Source organism: Heterocephalus glaber, unplaced genomic scaffold (assembly GCF_053883595.1).
Source record: "Heterocephalus glaber isolate CG9 unplaced genomic scaffold, H.glaber_assembly_v1.0 deba00000546, whole genome shotgun sequence".
NCBI classification, from domain to species: domain Eukaryota; kingdom Metazoa; phylum Chordata; class Mammalia; order Rodentia; family Bathyergidae; genus Heterocephalus; species Heterocephalus glaber.
The window spans coordinates 32,556,102-32,574,897 of NW_028258147.1; the positions used below are offsets into that span (position 1 = coordinate 32,556,102).

An 18,796-nucleotide genomic window follows, 5' to 3' on the forward strand; every position below is an offset into this window, starting at 1 on the left:
ACTCTCCGGCTGCTTGTTTCATCACTCAGAAGGGAGGGCAGAAGCACCTTCCACTTGGCAGGAATGCCCCCAAAGTCATTGTTATTTCAGCGATTTGGGCTTTGCAAAAAAGAAAGTTTGGCCCCCAGCAGTTGACCATAGGAGATATTTAAAACAATTTTAATTAATTTCTGCTGTTTGGTCCCCATGAAGGTAATTCATGTCTCAAAGGAGAATGTTTAAAGGAGGGCGTGGTCAGGTGTTAGCAGGTTATCAGGAACTGGGAATGAGAAGCAGGGAGCTACGGCCCCCAGGATAGATGTTAAAGCATAGAGTGAGGATTTATTTGTATCTAAATCTTGAATTTGGAGGTTTTCTGGTTCAGGTTTTATGTTACAGCGTGTGTGTGTGTGTGTGTGTGTGCGCGCGCGCGCGCGCGCGCGCGCGCACTCGGGTTACTTTGCAAGCTTCCTCTCCCAAATGCCCAACCTCCTTTCTTGTCACATTTCTTACCGCTAACAACATCATTCCCACTTAGACCCGAAGAAGGAAGGGTCTGTGGGATGTCCCCCTGCAATAGGACAGTGCCATGGGGTTTGAATGCATAGTGAGTCACATACAGCCCTCTGGTCATCAGACTGAAAGTGGCAGGAAAAGGGAGGCAGAAAGAGGAGCCTGAAAGATGCATCTCCTAGTGCGTCTGGTGGGAGAGCTCTTCTGTCCCTGTAGTGTCTTCCTCTGTGACTGGGAAAGTCCCCAACCCCATAGATTAGGGGCTCCGCAAGTCGCTCTGGGTTTGGACTTGAGGGCTTAATACAGGACAGGGCACACACACGTTTCCCTTAAAGTCACTGACCGTCAGTGGAGGGCTCCAAGGAGCGATGATGAGACAGGGTAGCAGCCCCACGGGGCGAGACCCTTCCACTTCGGCCTCCGGGGTTGCCTCGTGTGCTTTCAAAGCACCTCGCACTGGCGCTGCCCGGGAAAGTGTGCTGTGTTGTTGCCGTCTGGCTTTAGTCTCATCCCGATACACGGTATTGTTATCGCTTTTGCCAAGGAAGCAGTGTTAGAAACCTCGACGGTACACAGCCACCTTGGGGTCCAGGACGCACGGGATGCTGCTTTCACATTGACCAGAGTTGGGAAACAAATGTCCGCCGCTGCCCTGCTGCACCCGGCTGTGTGTTAAAGGAGGTTGAGGGCGGCCAGTCCTTGGAAGCAACTTCCCTGCCTCCCCGGGCGCCTGCCAGCCCCGCTGCGCCCTGCCCAGAATCAGATTGTCCGGGGCGGGCGCCTGCTGTCATCTAAGGGATTTGGGGGGAAAGAGGAAGGAGTCGCGGTCCTCAACACCAAGTCAGGCACCTCAGACCTGCCTTTCCTCACCCCGGATCCTGAGACCACGAGCCTTCCCCTACGTGGAGGGCACTGTCCCCCAAATCCAACCCGCGCCCGGCTCAGCCACCCGACGCAGGCGCTGAGGGACCCACGTGGTCTCTCTTCTCACCTACTTCCCCCAGCTCCTTTTTCTGTACCCCAGCTCTTAGGAAGCGGTCTTTTCACGCCCCATAGCACTTTGACTACCTCGCCCAACTACCGACCCCTCTGCACAGGGTCCCGGGTTCTGTCACTGAGTGGCTAGGGTGACGCCTCTGGGCTAGGGTTCCTTTGGTAACTCACCTCCCTCTGGAATTGGCCTCTTCCGGGGAAGGGACAGGGCTCTCAGAAAGCAGTCTCCGGGGACAGGTTAGCAATTTCCCAGCCCAGTCTGTCGCCCCCCACTCCGTCCCCACTCCACGTCTAACGGGTCCCTCGCCTGCTTCCCGCGCTTATACCGCACTGGGGTCCCTGGGATTCGCAGGGCGAGGCGGCACGGTGCGCGTAGCCCCTCCAGCGGACCAGGGCGCGGGGGGCTGGCGGAAGTGCTCGCAGCTCCCCGGCTCGCCCCTCCCTCTCCCGGGACCGGAGGGGGCTGGCGCGGGAGGGGGGAGGTCCGGGAGGGGCCGCTCGCAGAGGATCAGCAGCCCCCGCCTCCGTGCTGCGGGAGGGAGGCAGGCACCGGGAGGGGGCGGAGCCCAGAGGATTTAAATCGGAGAAGTTTGCGCTCAGCTTCACAGCGGGGCGAGCGCAGGCAGGCGCCACGAAGGTGAGCTCCCGCGCTTTGAGAGGGAGGCAGCGAGCTCCGGAAAGGACAGGTGCCAACCCATCCGACCACCTGGGGCTGGATGTTAAACCTTCCCTTAAGGCAGAATTGAAGTGTTGGGGAATCTGGAGGGGTGAGCAGCGGGGAGCTCTAGAATAACGCAGTTTGCTCTCACGTCCAACTAGGACTTGGCACCCCAGACGCTGAGCGCCCGGCTTCCCGAGTTTGAGCTTCCCGGGCTGGACAGGTGCACCTGTCCGCACCTGTCCCAGAGGCGCGCATCTCCGGTCCAGGTCAGAGCGCTGGAGCTTGAGGATCTGAGTCTCCCGAGTCACCACCTGCGGACGCCCAGCCGCCTAGTGAGAGAATTCCGGGTAAGGAGGGTCTGGGGTGAGGGGATTTAAAGCTTTGGGGGTCCCAAGGATGGCTAACAGGGAGGTGGGGAAGGCACCTTGCTTTTCTATTGCAGAACTGAGGTTTGCTTGTGATGTTTACGGGTTCTCAGAACGAGGCTGCTTGGTCTCAGTCACTTCACTTTACCATGGACCAGAGAAATAACAGGCGTCCTGGGAAGGTGTTAGAACTCTTGGTTTCCTATTGAAGAGACCTCTGATGTCTTGTGACTTGTAAAAGGTTGTTAGTATTAATTTTCCTTTAAAATTTTCATTCTTCAGCTTACTGAGTATATCAGTTGCAGGGCTTAAAGTTGTGGATTTTTCCTGAAAGGTATTTATTAGGTAACAAATAGGTAACATTGGGATTTGTAAGATGTGTTGTTCTTGATATTGGGAATGAGTACAGTAGTGAATGGACTTGCTTGTTTAGTCATGTTTTACAGAGAATTATTTTCCAACAATCGTTTATGCATAGCAGCCATTCTTCACACCTATTAGGAAAAATATGTTGTGTGCATAGTTTCCAAAAGAATACGCTTTTTCATGATGCTCTTTCCAAGCCCGGGTGAAAGACATCAAGAAAGGCTCCAACAAATTAATTCCCCTTCCCAAAACATTCGTTTTCCCCGAGGTCCAAAGCAAATCTAGTTAGTCAAAAATCACCAATTTAATTAAATTTTTAACCTATCGTGCTGGCATTATTTAACAAATCTACCTTTTAAAAAGTTCTGTCTGAAAACTCAAATGTGATATTATGTTGTTGCATATGGGAGACAAGATAGTGTGATCTTCTGGAGACCCTGACCACTTTGTGACTGTAGTTAACTAGAGCAAAGTCACCATTTTAGAACTATTTGTCAAGAACTGTTGGATAATTGAAAATGAAATGTTCAGATCAAACCAGAGTTTGACTATGTAACTCTGAAGCTAATCATTAAGTAGCAGAGTGTTCAAGTCTGAATGTGTATTAAATGGTCATAAAAAACAAGTATTTTATTCATGCGGGCTGGTTGGCTTATCACTGACAAAATAGGAGTGCTTTTGGTTTTGCGGGATTTATACAGTATCATTTTTAACATTTGTAGTAGCATATTGTTAACCTACTCTGTGTTCAGTAGTTTAAAAACTCATGTTTAAAATGTTGGAATTCTTGGTTTTATACCCTTGTATCAGAAGAAGAACTAAGATGATTCGATTTTCAAAAGTCTTTTCAGTTTATACTAGTCTCAGTGGACGTTCATTTCTATTCAGTATTTTAACAGCCCAAAACATCCCTCAACTGGGATTTGTTTTGGTTCAACAATACCTCTAACCTACAGTTAATTTTAGGAACTAAAGTCACAAGAATAATATTCAGTCATATTGTAAAATGTTCTGAGAGTACTGACCACATCAACACACTGAGTGTAGTAAACATGAAATACTTGCTATAACTGATTCACCAAAACATATAAATTAATCTCAGAGTTTGACTCTATAGTTATGAAGTTGAAAATAATGAGCTGATACAACTTCTGCTCCCCATTTTCTTGTATTTTTGGAACTCCAGATAATGAAAGACTACATTGATAAGGCCTTTGTTTTAATCGGTTAAAGGGGAGCTAAATATCAGTGCAGTTGTGCCATGGCAATTCTGTTCTTGGTAAACCTCTCAGCCTATTTGAGTGTTAATGTGAATGAAAATATTGTCTACTGTTGGTCTGTATTAAAGCAAAAGTGAAATGGGAATTGGGTACTGGTGATGTTTGCCATGATAATTTAAGCCAGTGTTCTCAATGTGGGCTGTAAATTAGAATCAACGGGAACTTTAAAAAAAATAACCAATTAGATCATAATACCCCAGGAAGGGGTCTGCACCTTGGTGTATTTCTTTAGTATGCAGCTAAGACTGAGAGCCACTGGCCAGGATAGTTTCTATCAGATCGGATAGAGCCTGTGATGTTGGAGGGTCTTGGTGAATGTAATGTCATTTGTTGCATTTCCGGTCTAATCTGTGGATTTGATGGAAACTGTTAATATTGGAGGATCTTGATAAATATAAATTTCATTTTTGTATTGCTAGTCTAATTTTTATTATCATTTGATTTCCCAATTAGAAGAAAGAGATTTTGTTATCTTGTGTTAGATATTTAACCCATAATAGCTTCCAGGAAATATATTATTTTGTTTTTTGGATTTTTTTTTTCAAAAAATAAGCTATTGGGTTTGAAACATACCTGGCCACCCAGAAAATGCTTTAGTGAATGAACTCTAGCTTTAAGGGATGTTGAAAATAATACTTTATGAAGTAGAATTTGCTAGAACCTATATAATGTGTAATACGCAATATGTATCTTACTGAAAGGGGAAAGGAAGAAAATGATATCATTCTCCTTGGGATGTCAGCTAACATTCTGAGTCCCGACTTATGTTCTAGTATTTTCATTAAAATTAATTTTTAAAATTTTCAGTAGGCTTGTGAAATACAAACTGTTATTCTGGTTTTATGTATGAAGAAATTGAGGATCCATCAGGTTAATGAACTTGCTCAAAGCCACAAACAAGTAAATTAAAACCGCATTTGAGCCCAGACCTTCTTAGTCTGAGTTCAGTGATATAATGAAATATATATCTATGTACATAATTGTATTTTTTAACTTAAAGAAAGCATTTATTTAAAAATTGAATATGTTATGAACATGAATTATAGCACAGCTCTGCTTGGGGTCTGGCTCCCAGCTCCCTCATTTTCTAGCTGTGTGATTTGGGCAATTAATTTAGCCTTTCCTGCCTTAATTTCCTTTGTCAAAGGAGATTTTTTTTCCTTTAATAAGTATTAAATGAGTTAATGTTTGGAAAGCATTTGGGTGGGTGCCAGGTGCATAGTAGGCTCTATGTAAGTGTTGTTTTTTAAAGTATCATTTATTCATAAAACATTTTGATTGTTTATTATGTCAAGCATTGCACTAAGCCTATCCATGTATAAACAAATAAGTTATATCTTTGTCTTCAAGGACTTTGTGTCCAATAGAAAATGATCAATACCCATAAGTAGGATGATTATCCCATTCAGGTATGGGATTTTTTCCCATTTTAATTATAATTAAAAGGATTATGTGTTTTTAAATGTTCACATGATCTTCCAAAGCTCTGTATAATGAGCTTTATAAAACCAAGTGACAATATTTTTTGTTGTCACAGTGGTATTAAGCATTATTAACTTGTTTGCAATTCTAACAAAACACAGAAAACCATATTATCATACGTTTCTGGCTTCTATTTATGAGGTTAGAAAACTGGTACATGGATAAGTTTCAGATCTTTAAAACTTTATTTTCAAAGTGAATCATGAGAATGGAGTATCAGAAGAATCAGTATAAAATTTCATCAGAATCTGTCCCTCAATACTTTGAAATGCTATTTTCTTATTGGTTTTTCAAAAACAATGTTATTGGGTTAGAATATGGTTTTGTTTTAGTTTTATTTACAAAATACTTTTTAGAGAATGAAGAAGGGATCGAAGGGTACAGGTAAAAGTGTCTAATATAGGGTTGGCTCAGCAAGACAGACCTCATGGAGCTGGCCATGCCTCCTACACTGCCCTGTCTGCACTGCTGCCCGGTGCGAGCAGGGTACCTGTGGATGCCTGAGGTATGAGACTGTCTTGTTCAGATGAAGGTCCCTCTTGATTAATAATGGCAAGTGAATTATCAGTATTCTTTGTACAGTAATAGTACAGATACTCTAAGCCTAAGGAGTTATTTGTCTAAGAAAAAATACTTGGTTCTGAAATATTGTTTCTTTAATCAATATTTAACCATTCCATTCCCCTAACATCTCTGTTTGCAGATGTATGCTTCTCTTCCTATCCAGTCTCAAAGAGACTTCCAGTTTTTCCTATGTGTGATATAATTTTCATCCTTACAGTTTTACTAGTTTAAGTATTTATTACCATTATCATGACATTTAAATATTGTCCTAAAATTTAATCACATTCAATCCCAATATGCTGAATTCAGGGTTATATGATATGGTAACCCTTGTTTTCTAAGTTTGAATGTTGTCATTCATAACTATTCAGTGATCCCCAGGGATTCAGAGCCCCTCTTCTGCCTGGTTTTTAAGATGTTTCATTATATAATCCTACTTTATCTTTTCTATCCATCATAGATAGCAAACTTCAACAGCTCCCTAATTTCAGTTCTGGGGCCTTAGGTATGCTAGAAAAATCAACACCAGATTTCACGCCTGTTGTTCACCATTCAACCCAGTGCCTGGAACTTCAGTCTCAGTTTACATTTTATCACCTCACAATCAGACTGCATGTGTGTTAATGTGTGTCTCTTTACATCAATGGTTCAGTTGCTGAGCTGCTTTTTTATTGTTGCTGTTTTATTCTCTCCACAGCTTTAGTCCCAGTCCCTGCCTTGTATTGTACATGGTGTTTCAGAATTCAGTATTTCAAACCTTACCTACCTTCAGCCTTCAAAATGTATTCATCATTCCCCTGTAACACATCCAACAAGTTTCCATCTTGACAGCCTTGCCCATTTTTTAAAACACAGTAAATACTTACTAAAGGTCTCTTATATTCTAGTCATAGGATGTCATGACAGATTAAAGCTCCTGGCTTTGTGGAGACTGAGGCAATAGACAAACTAGCAATTACACAACCAAGTGATGCAGACAGCAGTAGGGAAATGTCATGGGTACTCTGGAAGTCAGTAAGAACAGCACCTAATCCAGCCTCAGGAAAGCTCTCTAGGGAGATGGCCCTAAAGGAGACATGATTTGGCTTTGAAAGGGCTGGATATAATAAGCCAAATGGACAGGACACCAGATCTTAAAAAACCCAAAGGCCCGAACAACAGGATGATCAGAAACTGAGTATTTTGATTACCTGCTGGGGTTTGCGGACACACTGCATGTCTGCTGCACTGAATGGATCACATTGTATCCTGAAAACAGTGGAGGTCCTTGAAGGAGCTCATGCACAGGTCCAAAAATCAGATTTGCCGTTCTGATAGATCAAACTGGTGAAAAACTAGGAGAAATACTAGGTTGAAAAGGGAATGGATACAAATTAATGGGAAGCCCAGAGCCTTATCACAATAATGGAAAGGAGAAGCAATTAGGACAGAGTTGTTTGGGATAGAAAAAGAAAGACAACAATCAGAAAATTATTTTAAAGGTAGCATTTGTCAGGTTTGGTAAATGACAGAAATTGGAGATGGGATGAATGTAATACAGAGCAGGTTATATGATAAGTTCCAGTTTTCTTTCACAGGTAACAGGAGAGAGGTGATGCCATTCACTAAGTCCATACAAGGAATATTTTGGAGGGAGGAAGATAAAGTTTGGCTAATCTATGTAGTGATTTTCACTAAAAGTAAATACAGAGATTCATACCTCAAGGGAGAATTCAATACTAGAGGTACAGATTTGGACAACATGTGTATCTATCTGTAGCAGCCAACACTGTAAAAATGGAGTATATCACATATGGAGAAGTGGAAGGGAGGAAGGGAGGAAAATAAAGGGAAGGACGTGGAAGGGAAAGAGAAAGATGGGGAAAGAAAAGGGAAAAGAAGGGAAGGGGGAAAAGAAAGAAGAAAGAAAAAAGAAAGCAATAAATTGGAGGCAGATAATTAAAAGAATAGAGAAACATCTAAGAGAGTACCCTGCAGAACACCAATTTTTAAAAGGGACAAGTGGAAAATAAGCCTGCAGAAAAGTCAAGAGACAGACTCCTTATTTTGTCTCCTGTGTTTGAAATTGTATGGTTCCCCGAAGTTTAACTTAATTCTACTTCCTTATTTTTCCCTTTTCTGAGCATCCAATGACCCTTCAAACAAGATATAATACCACAACATCCTGATATTGTCTTTCTTAGTGTTTACAGAAGTCTCATGCATCAAGCCTGAGTGTAGGGGGATGTCTGTGTGAATACATAGAATATATATTGCCTGTACATAACATCTATCTTTATATAGAGTATCCTTCCTTTTATCCTTCATTTACTGAAATAAACTTTCCTAATCTTTTTATTATAATAGTTTATTGGGATAAAAAATTTGGGTTTTATAAACTCCCACTCTCAAAGATAACGGTTTAGAAATTCCCACATTTCAGCATATACAAAATAGTTCTCAGAATATTTGTGTGCTGAAAAAGTTGTGCAGAGAAGTTTCTCTGGCCAAATATGCTAATTTGAAGATCACGAACTATACCATTTTGTAACTGGCTTGTGGAGCTTTGTCTGCCTTTTGTATTTTGGATATCTGTTGATTTTTCTTATTAAGTACTAGATTACAAAGAACAGTCATCCATTTATCCAGTCTTCCCTGGACACCCAAAACAGTTTCTCCTTGTTCAGTGAAATGAGTTAAAACTTAGACAGTACTTTTTTTTTTCTGAAGTGATTTTTGCCACACTGAAGCTTAAATTTTTATTCCTTTAAGATATCTATCTGCTGTTGCCCCAGAGCTTTCAAATAGACTGGTACTTTCTCCAAACCAATAACCCATTGATATTTTGAACTGTATTTTACCCATTCTCTTATTTCAGGCTTCAGTAGGTGTTGACCCCACTGTCTTTACTGAGCTTTTGAAATAGTTCACAGATCAGAACACAGCATTCAGTTTAAGCACTCAGAACTCTTCCGAATGTCCCGTTTATCCTTCTTCCTCACAGAGGACAGCCTGTGCTCCCTCCATATCTCTAGGTTCCACTTCCATGGGTTCCACAAATCATGGGTTAAAATATTGTAAAATATTACATCTGTACTGTTTTTTTCTATCATCATTCCCTAAACGAGAACAGAGCAAGTATTTGTATACATTTACATTGTATTAAGTATTGTAAGCAAACTAGAGATGATTTAAAGTATATAAGAGGACCCATGCAGGTTACATGTGAACACTCTGCCACTTTATATGAGACTTGAGCATCCTCAGAGTTTGGTATCCATTGGCATCCTGGATCCAGTACCTCCTGGATACGGAGAACTGATCCTACTTCTACTTCTCCATTGCTTTTTACACTAAGCTGGAGCTACCTAGGTGATATTTAGATCTCCGCGTGCAGGGAAGAAAAGCCAAGATTTTCCTTCTTATTTTCCCAATACAGAGCAGAGCCCTAAAAGCAACTAATTCTCAATTGTTTGAAAAATTGATCCTCCCCAAACTAATATCTCTTAGACTTTAGGGATATAGCAAAACAGTAACAGAAGCGACTGCCCCTACTGTGTGCCAAAAACAGTCAGAGTCACTTCTTATAACAATCTTCTGGGATATTAGCAAGCCCATTCCAAAGAGGAGGAAGCGAGCTCAGAAACATTTGAAACTCACCAGAATTCATGCATTTCTGAAGCGGCAGAGATGGGACTTAAATCTAAGTTTCCCTAACACCAAAGGACAGTGCTCACTCAACTAGAACAGTTAAATGGCAATTGATGGTGACTTGCTTTTTCATTATATTTTTAATAATTTTATTACATTGGAATTTTATTGTAATATTTTATTATAATTGCATTTTATTATAATTGGGATATTAATTGTCTTGGGTGATCAGATCCTTTAAGTCATAGATGAGACAAGGAGCTGCTTCTAATGTACTTTTCAAACAGTCTATCTGAGGCTTTAATTTGGCTTCCCAATGATAAATTGAGGTAGAAGCTATGGCGGTACCTCCCACTAAATTCCAGCCTTTTGGAATAGTCTGGAGTAGTCCAGGGTCAGACCTATACTAAGCAGACATTGCAGATAGCTAAGTATATAACCAGCTCATTCCTACACAGCAAGAAAAATATGAAATGCAGATCTAGTTCTAGAATTTTTGGGTTTTATTGTCTGGTCACATCTCTATCTATTAAGTAGTTATCAGATGAATTTACTAATTGTGAACTGATATGAATTTGGTGATATCCAGATATGAAAACTCTATTTATCTTTTCTTGGTACCCAAAAGTAACAACACTTATCCCATGACTAAAACAGTGGAAAATGTCTCTTTGATAATAGCTAACAATAATGTTTAAAGAACAGTTTGCCATTGGAAGAGATTTCTTCTCTCAAGTGATGTTCATCAAGTTAGCTCAGAGAGTGAGGGAAAAAGCAAGACAAATTGTACAGCTGCCAAATTGAAAGTTTAAATTGATTTGACTCATACATTAAATATCCCAAATTTCAGGGTAATTACCTGTTTCTAACCTTAAATGTGGCAGGTGAAATTCTGGCAAGTGTGAGAATGTATTGTAGAACATGTAGGTGTTCATGGACGTTGGGATGGGATATTTTTAGCCCAGGATTCAGAGAGGTTTATGGCACAGAGCACACATAATGCAAACCACTTTAGCCCCTTCTTTCCTGGGTCTGCTACAGGGCTGAGAGGTCAGGACAATATCAGAACACTTTTTATTTTTACCATCATGTAAATCGCAAAGATGGCATTATGGCAAAACCCCAACAAAGGGAACAATTGCTGTTGCTTGGGGGCCAATTCAGGGAAAATAAAAATTAACTGGGTTGCTTCTTTTCCTATTCAAAATGAAAATAATTTTATTGTATCCCATGAGGAAAATATATATACTTGCAAATTAGATGCATTATTTTAGTGAATAAAAGGTCAATGAGAAACTTGGCTTTTCTTTTGAGCTACTAAAATATTAATACCTGGGCATATTTGAGGAGGAGCAACTTTATATCAACAAATGTCAAAATTGGAAATTATGTTTTCATTGAGCTGCATTTTAATTTGTTAAAGAAATATTTTTAGCCTTGGAGACAATGGCATATATTTTCTTGGTAACTGATATTTTACTATTATTAAGGATAGGAGTCTAATGTTTTCATTAAAGAGGAGACTAAAGCAGAGATGACTTAATTCTTCACAAGTAGATGCTAACTCTGCCATGAGAACTTTATCCTCTGACCCCACACCCAGTGTTCTTCCTGAAGAGCCTGAAAATTTGCAGGGATAAACATTTTCAAAAAAAATCAGTACATCACTGAAAAGAGCGAAAGGGAATTGAAACATGTGAAAGAGAAAGGCTCTAGACTACATGTGTAAGAGTCAAAGCCTGTCACTCATGTTCTCTACCTTCTAGTTAGTCCCAAACCTGAAGCTTATGTAATATCCCCATTGAGTCTATGGCCTGGTCTCTATGCAAAAGCCCAATTGCTTCAATCTTACAATCCCCATTCCGCCCTTTTTTAACCTATTCCCATAAATCCTACTTTCTACAGATAACATGATAGTGGAATAAATCCCTTTTCTCTTCAGGAAAAAAAACCGCTTTCTTAATGATAATCAAGTGTTCTTTGATGGAGTGAATTTGGGTCTTTATTTCTAAATTTAAAGCTTTATATGACACTTACACTTATTAAAAGTTTAATATCTAGTGCCTGTAAGGAAACATTTTACCATTAACTCTGCAAAATTATTTGATAGAAGGGTGCTGTGTCTTTTTAATCAATTTGTGCAGAGTAGATTCTCAGAAATTAAGCACAGTGTTGGTACTAACTAGATCCTAATCAAAACCGAGCCCCGTGTGAAACTTTAATCCATACCTGATTCCCAGCTAATGATTTACAATTTTTAAGGAAGGCATATTTTTAAAACTTTTTAAGAAAGCTCAATGCATCATTTCCCCCTCAATACTTTGCTTTCCACCCCTTCCCTCCCTCCCTTCCCTCCAGCTCTTGTTACCCTCCATCTGAAAAAGATCTCCCTGTTTTTCATTTGTCTGTCTTCTATTCTGGTAGGGAAGACATATATGTGTATAGGTATATATATATGAGAGAGAGAGAGAGAGAGAGAGAGAGAGAGAGAGAGAGAGAGAAACTTTCTCATATTACAGAAATCATATAATAGTTGTAACCAGCAGAGAGGGAGTGGAGGGATAGAGGATTAAATAAAAGAAGAATTAAGATGCATTATGTACATGTACCAACTCCTCATGATTAATGTAATCTTCATATACTGAAACAAGTACCAATAAAAAATGAAACCTTGACATGAAATAGGCTAATTAAAAATCTTTCAATAATAATTCTTCTGGTAATAATACACTTACAAAGCACTTACTATGAGCCAGTAATATTCTATAACTTTTACAGATATATTTAATATTCACAGTATGTATTTAATATTCACAGTAGTTCTCTAAGGTAAGTGCACTTTTTACCATCTTATACACAAGAAGAAACTGAAGCACAGAGAGGTAAGTTACCTGCGGAAGAACACACAGCTACTACACAAAGGACTTGGAAGTGAAACTAAGAAAGTCTGCTCCCAAGGGTAAGTAAATCATAAAGGAGCAATGTGCTTATTATAAATTTAGGACAGCCAAAGTTCTGATATTATAACGTAAAATGTCTTATTTTTAAATTTTGTGTGTCTTTGAGTAGCAGATTCATGGATTTCTCTCTTTTTCCTAGAAAACAAAAAGAATGGATTTCTTTATTCTAAATGCTAATCTCTGTAGCTGTCATGAAATACAACCTGCTTATAGTATTCCACTCTGCTCTGTGGTTTCCAAGAAAGGGAAATCGTGTTTGGTCAAGTTGATAACCTCATTCACAAAAAGTGGGGACAAATCCAAAAACTTAATCTGGTTCATCATTTCAAAGGCAAAACACAACTGAAAAAGAGCAAAACACAACTTTTTCCAAGATGTGGCTTTAAATAGAATTTTAAAACTATATTTTGATTACTTACATGAAAGTTAGTCAGAAACCCATGGTGTATGTGGTTTTAATGATGTGGAGGGGAAAAAATGGCCCAAAAATGGCAAGTAAAAATACATTGAATTTTAATTAGTCTAAAAATGTTCAAGTTCCCTATTCACTCACTTGGGGATGATAGACTTTCCAAGATCTATTTTGGAGCATGGCAACTCTTTTCCATGTGCTCTGAGTGGCCTCATTTCCCCATTCAATGACTGTGTTGGCACCCTGTGTATCTGCTCTGATACTGAAAGGAAGCCATGCACACTTGGGGAATGTTCGGGCTACTCAGCCTTTTGTAAGTGAGTTTTTATTTAACATCTCTATTTTTAATTTTATGTACCATATCTGAGGTTCTTTTCTTTTCTAATATCAATTTTAGCTCTTCCAGTCACTGTTATTGTTCCTACATTCCATCATGTAACATGTGTCACCCTAAAACTTTTTTCCTCTCTCTGCTAAAGCTCAGTTTAAGAACAGTGAAAGGAAGAGAGGGAGGGAGGGAAGGAGAGAGGAAGAAAGAAAAGGAGGAAGGGAGGAAGGGAGGAAGGAAGGGAAGAAGGAAGGAAGGAAGGAGGGAAGATTTATCTAAAACCTAACTACTTTACATTAAATTATCAAATTTTCCCAAGAATTAGAAAATTATCAGGACATATCAAGAAGCCAAGATTACAGTAATATAGGCTGGTTTTACCACTTCATTTTATTCCACCACTATCCAGAATCTTCCAGCTGGACAGATGTCACCCCTGCATTAAATAAAAGAAAGGGCTGAGTTCCAGACATAATCATAATGATGACAAGAGGGCAAAAGGGAGAGAGAAAAATGCACCTTGGGTGAATCCCTGAGTTGTCTGGGCTAATGGACACCTAAAAATATATACTGAGGCAGGAGAACAAACAAAATTTACCTGGTCTTACATTCTCCCATTATAATCAAGGTGGAGATTTTTCATATTGTAATGTCTTCATTTTTCCTTTCTTCTTCACAGTCTTTTAAAGCAAAGTTCCAAAGTGAATAATATGTATTGGACTTCAAATATCTGCCAAATTATGTACAAATATACATTATCTCATTTAATTTAAATGACAACTCTGAAAGCCAGATATTTTTATCTCCATTCTACAAATTCAAAGATACAGAGTCAAAGAAAAATCAAAATAACTAACTAAATAAATTAAGGAGAAATAACAGTATGAAGCCAGGCTTAGTGTCACATGCCTGCAATCCCAGCATTGTGGGAGGCTGAGACAAGAGGATTGCAAGGTCTACCCCAGCCAAGGCAACTTAGTGACTTAAAACAACCCTAACTCAAAAAAAAAAAAAATGGCTGGGGATATAGCTCAATGTGAAGGCTCTGGGTGTGATACCCACTACCACAAAAAAGAAATGACAAAATCATAATTATAATATTAATAATATTTTAGTCACAGTTTAATCTTTAATTTATTTAAGGGTGAACATTTATTTTGGATGAATCCTCCAATTTAATTTCCATAGTAAAACAGGTATAGTAGTGTACTTATTTTGCCCACAAAGAAAGGTGAGGCTTCCAGACATAAAGAAAGATCATATAACTTGAACCACCATGAGATTTAAAACCAAACTGCTGCACCACAGAGCTCATGATCTAGATGGCTGCCCTGTTCTCCTTGTAGAGGTAGAACTCAAATTCTCACCCACACCTGTTGGCCGTTCAGGCTATAATTTTTCAGAGTCCAATGTGGATTTTCACTTAAACCCACGATTCTCAAATGTGTTCTTACTGCACCATGACAGCGTTTCCATCTCTGGGCAAAATGAAAAGATCAAAGACAGTGTCAAGGGTTCCTTTTACCACTGAGTAGGTTCAATTTAAAGGATGCGCTTTGTTCTGAGAATATGTTCTTCCTTTCCTGGTATGAAATATACCCCTTTGATGATTGTAGATAATAGTTTGTTTTTTTATTTGTTTGTTTGGTGGTACCGGGGATCGAACTTGGGACCTTTGGGACCTTGCACTTGAGAGGCAGGTGGTGGAACCACTGAGCTAAATCCCTGGCCTGATAATAGTTATTTTTTAAAACAATTTTTATTAAAAATTATAAATTTATCATCCCTGCACCCTCTGCCTCCCACTGGGGACAGTGGTAGAAAAATTGCATTTATTCATAAAGTTTAAAAATCTGAGCTCTTGTGCAAAAGAATGCTGTAATGAAAGATGGTATCCAAAGTATACTCCACGAGTTAGCCCAAGATTTAAGGCTTCATCTAGTGGGTGACACAGCAGATTACACAGTACTTAAATTAGAATGACATCATCAGTGTCATTTGACAGAATAGAATGCTCCATACAAAACACCTGAGCTTTGGGTAAGTTTGTGTGAATAGCCTGAAAAATGCTTTTGTATGCCAAATTTCACTTGATCTGCATCCATGACTCCAGGTAGGCAGAATGTGCCCTCATTAGGACACTACTCATTAGTGTCATTTGGCTTCTCTTAGTCTCCATTTCCTTTAAAGGCGGAATTTTTTCTCCAAATATTATTTTATAAATTTTAAATAATGTAGAAAGGAAGGGTCGAGTGTATGGTACAAGGAACATAGCAGTGGATAGATAGTGGTGTCTATTTTTGTTTTATCTTGTTTGTTGCAGTGCTGGGGACTGAACCCAGGGTCTTTTGCATGCTAGGCAAGTGCTCTACTACTGAGCCACACCCCCAGTCCTTGTATCTATTGTTATAATTATTATGACTCTCATTTTACACATGGAAAGGCTATAACTCAGATTAAAATGTGAGATAAAATAGTTCATCTAGTTAAATGATGAAGTTAGATCTTTTAATTATCCCTCATCCCCAATTCTATATGAATCCAAAACCTTTTCAGTGCCCCATGTCACAATTCTACTCAAGATAAGCAATGAGAAATTCCCTTGATTTAAATGTGCCTTTGTCATTCTGTAAATGTGTGTCTTAGATGTCCTTGTGCTTATGGACATAGCACATAAACTTCTCAATAGGAAAATCAGATGAAATGAAAAATGATTTATTGCACATATCAAGCTAATAAAATTATGTTAAAATAAGTACAGGTAGGAAGGGAAATTATAAAATATTGCCAAGTGGTATAAAAAGTAAGATCCTGCAATGCTTAAAGAAAGCAAGAGCCAGCCATGAGTTGAGTAGAAAGACAAAATCTGAAAGTGAACCAATAACTTTTATATTTACAAGTGAACTCTCGTTGTGTGACAGGTGCATATCAGCAGATATATTCTCCTGTGTTGCAGAGATGGATAGTATGTTGTTTATTTTAGTGATTTCATCTTTCTAGGGTAGAGTTGAACTTTGTGGATGGAGGATTAGAAAAAGTGGGTACTCGATGATTCCTTAGCCAAAAGCTTTTGCATCAAAATCCTGAAGAATAAGAGGTTTCTGTCTCTTTAAAAAGAAAGCAGAAGTATGCCATAGTCCTCAGAGGGAGCAAATGAGGGAAGGAAACCAATTCCTTTTCCTTTCTGTGAATGTAGCATACTCTTTAGCATTGCATCTCTTTTTTGGAGCTCATCATAGATCTGGTCTTATTAGCTATTTATATTATATTGAGAGACAAGGGTATACCAAATATAACTGTGTTGTGAGAATGAATATCTTGAACTTAAAGAATGTAAGAAATATTAAGTTCCTTATCTTCCTGAGAATTAGGGTTCAAATTTGCAACAGAGAAGTTGTCTTGTGGTGTGTCAACCACCAGCAAGGGAAGATAAAAGGCTGGATCTTTGCTCAACATAAGAAAGAAATGGAATCCATGAAACAGATTCAAACAGATATTCAGGAGATTAAAAACTCCATTGAAAGCATGCAGAGCAAACTAAGAGAATCTGAAGACAGAATATCAGATATAGAAGACAGGGTTGCAGTTAAGGACCATGAAAACAGAGATTTCTTAAAGATAGTAAGGGACCATGAGAAATCAATGCAACAGCTGCTAGATGATGCAAAGAAGAATAACATAAGACTCATAGGAGTCCATGAAAAAACAGGAGAAAGTACAACAGTCATAAAAAAAACTGTTCACAGAAATAATAGTAAATAACTTTCCAGACAGAGGTAGAGAGTTGGACATACAGATAAGTGAGGCATAGAACTCCATCCAGCCATGACCAAAAGAATCTACACCTACACATATAATAGTTATGATCCCAGAAACCCAACAGAAGAACAAAATTCTACAGGCTGTTAAAGAAAAGAAACAAATCACCTTACAAAGGAAAGCCCATCAGAATCATGGCAGATTTCTCAACACAAACCCTCAAATCAAGGAAAGCCTGGAGTGAAGTATTTCAAGCCCTAAAAGAAAAAAACTTCCAACCTAGACTGTTGTATCTGGCAAAATTATCTTTCAAAATCGATGGGGAAATTAGATACTTCCCTGACAAAGAACACCTGAGAAATTTCATGAAAACCAAACCAGCACTCCAAACAATTTTAAGCAATATCCTAGAAAAAGACAATGAATGTCACAACTCCATGAGGCCCAGCAGAGAGAAGGCACCACAAAAGGTAAGACACTAAAGCAAAAGGGGGGAAAATAAGAAAAGAGCCAACAACAGTAAAACATCATGACAAGGATGAGTCAATATCTGTCAATTATAACTATCAAAGTTAATGGCCTCAATTCACCAATCAAAACAAATAGACTGGCAGAATGGATTGAGAAGCAAAACCCAGCAATATGCTGTATACAAGAAACACACCTAACTCAAAAGGAAACCCTTAGACTGAAAGCAAAAGGATGGAAAACAGTTCTCCACACAACAGGAACCCAGGAAAAACGCGGGCATAGCAATCTTATTTGCAGACAAAGTAGATTTCAAACCAAAACTAATTAAGAGAGACAAAGATGGTCACTACATCCTTGTGAAAGGAACAATCCAAGAGGAAGAGATGACAATCCTAAATATATATGCACCAAATACAAATGTCCCCAACTATACAAAACAAATATTAATGGACATGAAAAATCAAATAAGCACTAATACAATTGTATTGGGGGATCTCAACACCCCTCTATCACAAATAGACAGATCAACTAGGAAAAACATTAACAATGAAATTCTAGAACTAAACGATGCTATTGAACAAATGGACTTGAAAGATGTTTACAGAGTCTTCCACCCCACAAAATCAGAATACACATTCTTTTCAGCTGCACACGGGTCATTCTCCAAAATAGATCACATGCTAGCTCATAGGACATATCTAAGTAAATGTAAAAGAATAGAAGTTATCCCCTGTATATTATCAGACCATAGTGCAATACAATTGGAGATCAATAACATAAGAAACCACAAAACACCCACAAACACATGGAAATTGAACTACACCCTCCTGAACAACCAATGGGTCACAGAGGAAATTAAAGAAGAAATTAGACAGTTTCTACAAGTAAATGAAAATGCCAGCACAACATACAGGAATCTGTGGGACACAATGAAGGCAGTTCTACATGGGAAATTCACAGCAGTGAATGCACATATTAGGACATCAGAGAGAACTCAGTTAAATAACTTAACACAGAATCTCAAGCTCCTAGA

General features: G+C 39.0%; 1 protein-coding gene across 1 annotated transcript in view; it reads left to right on the forward strand.

Moving 5' to 3' along the window:
• Positions 1–2,088: 2,088 nt before the first annotated feature.
• The window catches only part of Calcr (calcitonin receptor), a 124,570-nt gene continuing 107,862 nt past the window's right edge, over positions 2,089–18,796 (forward strand). Inside the window, exons 1-2 of the mRNA XM_004862684.4 lie at positions 2,089–2,122; positions 2,305–2,493. The gene's annotated coding sequence lies outside the window, so the exon portion shown is untranslated. The remainder of the gene's footprint in view (positions 2,123–2,304; positions 2,494–18,796) is intronic.